We start from the raw sequence: 2818 nt of genomic DNA, 5'->3' as shown, positions 1-2818 counted from the left end.
CGAAAAAAATGCCTCGAGTATACTTGAATTCAAAACCAGAATCTTAATCCAGCTTTTATTGTTTCATAGCATTAGGGAATAATTGAATTGAAAGAGGTCGACTAAAACAACAATAACGCCTTTAGTCGGAGCTAGCTATATGAATCCCTCACTATCCCTTTCAGTCTATTAAAATCAGCCACATCCCAAGCAGTTAAAAGACTGAAAGCAAAATTAAAGATTTCACATTTCAGTGATGATCCATAAACCTGAGGTGGTGAGGAATGTATATTCCTGTTGTCTCACAACAATATATTCATATCCGATGGAAAGTCACTTGAAACTTGTATCACCATGAATAATATCTGCGAGTTTTTGTTGGATCACATCCACATTAATCCTTGGCTGATCAGTGGCCTGAAAGAATCATAAAACAAAATGAAATTGATCATGATCTTTCACAATTAGCACAGTTAAGCTTTGTTGCTTGGACTCTTCCGATCCAAAAATGCCTATGGTGTACGTATCCGATCCTCCAAATATAGTTCATTTTGTAGTATCTTACATAGGTACACCACTATTTTTGAAAAGTCCGAGCAACGTAGCGCTTAGGGAAAAATAGATAGCAAGCTTAGCAACATAGTAGTTTAGAAGTAGGTTTAACTTTGTAAATATGTGGGTGTGTCCACAATCTTCTATTTTTGCTAAGAGGTTAGGCTTCGTATACCTCTTTTGTGTATTTGACTTTGATAAATATACATGGTAGGGGTACGCCTAACCCCCACAAGGAAGGTGGCTTAATTTAAGAAAAAAAAAATATTACTATATGAGCTTAGGGACTAATTACATAGTCCAAAAAGAGTTCAATTGAAATCCCTTCGTTCGAAAGTTCTGTTTATGTTCAAATATATTGTTGTATCTCCTCAAAATAAGGGATGGGAAGCTTATGGTGTAACCAAATGATTGCTCAAAAATTTCTTTAGGTAGCAAGTTCGCCGACCAAGTGTGACATCTTTTTTCGTTTTTGGAATTCATTTATTAAAATTTCTGGCTCCATCACTATAATGAGTTAACCTTATCTGATGAAAAGAACATAATATCAAATTTCTGGATTTATACCTCAGTTCGAATAGTGTGAAGTGCACTTGTAGTATTTGTTTTGGTGCAGCTGCAGTTCACAATGCTAAGCCCCTCTTGAAGTAACACTTCAAGAACCCTAGAAAGATGAAACCCTTCATTGTTGAGACCACAATTAACCAAAATTTCCATGCCATCCAAACATTCCTTCACTCTCACAATCGCCGGTGAGGAGTCACTAGTTGATGAGCTTCCACTTTTGGGATATTCAAGATTTCTTAAACTTGACTCTTTTCTTTAACTTTTCTCTCCTTTCTTCCAAATTCTTAACATTTTTCTGCAAGTGTTCTATATAATTCGCCGCCTCAAGTATGTGGTCGGATGTGGAACGCTTTCCCTGAAAGAGTTCAACATCGATCTATGTTTTTAGATAATCTAGTTAAGGCATGTTACATGTAACAACATGTTAAACTACACTAATATATAGAAAAAGATCTTTTATACTATTAGTGTATAAAGGATAAATCCTTTAATTTAGTGCACATTTTGGGGTCAAGTTAGGGAAATCTAAAGAAAGAAAGGAACACGAGTTTCTCATACCTTAATATTTTCAAGGGGAAGTTGTTGGCGAAGAGAAGCATAAAGAGTAGCCATTTCTTGTCTTCTTTGTCGTTCAACTTCTCTATGTATCACTTTCTTCTCTTTATTGCCATTAGTACCTTTCTCTTTCTCTACATGGAGAGAAGAAGTTGACGGTTTTTGTAGCTTATTGCCTCTCTGATTATTGTTGTTGTTGTTGCTGTCGTTGTTGTTGTTGTTAAATGCAAGGTTGTTGTCGCCCAACTCCAATGAATTAAACGGAGCAAAATCGTTTACCAGATCTTGTTGGTATATGAAATTAATAGGGTTGGTACATGGCTGTGGAAAAAGGAGCTCATTATCCTCATCTTGTTGAAAAGGAAACATTGAATGGAAATTATCCATTATACTAATCCCAATAATTAACCAGTTTCAACCTTAAATACAAGAACTGATTAAGTATCAAGATAAGCTATAAATTTGAAGTAGAAAAAAAAGGAAGAGAGATGCGTTTGTTAGGCTGTATGATCTTGGGAAATCTTGAAGGGGTCCTTTGATGTCAAGATTCCTGCAAACTCCTTAATTGTTTATAAGTAAACAAATTAAAGAGATAATAAACGGATCTCACCGGCCAGTTTATGTGTACTGATTCTATTTCTACCCACAAAATTACCTGCTAAATAATTAGTTCACACTCGTGTGGACCAAATACCCTACCTAGACTGCCCTTTAAAACTACAAATTATTGTACATTATTTTATCGAGCGCTGTGACCAACATTTTTGTTATGTCAATACTGTGGCTTGACCAAATATTTCAAATAGATTTATTTAATTAAAAATTCCACCTAAATATAAGTAATAAGAATTTATTTATCTTTAGGTTTGCCCTATTGTGAATTGCCCCAAGTCTAATGGAAGTTGGCTTGACCAAATAATTCATAGGGAATTATATTATATATTATATTATTGGCCAATTGGGTGATCCTTTTATCAAAATGTACGTCTTAACGTCTTGTCTTATGTTTTCCTCTCTTCTTTTCATGGAATGGTAAACCTTTGAGTCGCGACTTTTGTAAGACAAAAAAAAAAAAGTTGAATCAAAGTAGCACAAAAAAAAAAAATATTACTAGGTTTCACGCACTAATTTAGTGCATGAAAGGAACCGCAAAATGCAAGTTTGG

General features: G+C 34.6%; 1 pseudogene; it reads right to left on the bottom strand.

The window, feature by feature from the left end:
• Positions 1-276: 276 nt before the first annotated feature.
• On the bottom strand, positions 277-2262 carry LOC132042449 (transcription factor bHLH118-like; annotated as a pseudogene).
• Between the last annotated feature and the right edge of the window lie 556 nt (positions 2263-2818).

This window comes from Lycium ferocissimum, unplaced genomic scaffold (genome assembly GCF_029784015.1).
Source record: "Lycium ferocissimum isolate CSIRO_LF1 unplaced genomic scaffold, AGI_CSIRO_Lferr_CH_V1 ctg15437, whole genome shotgun sequence".
Lineage (NCBI taxonomy): Eukaryota > Viridiplantae > Streptophyta > Magnoliopsida > Solanales > Solanaceae > Lycium > Lycium ferocissimum.
The sequence above is the reverse complement of the archived record's forward strand: the minus strand, read 5'-3'. Positions and strand labels throughout refer to the sequence as shown.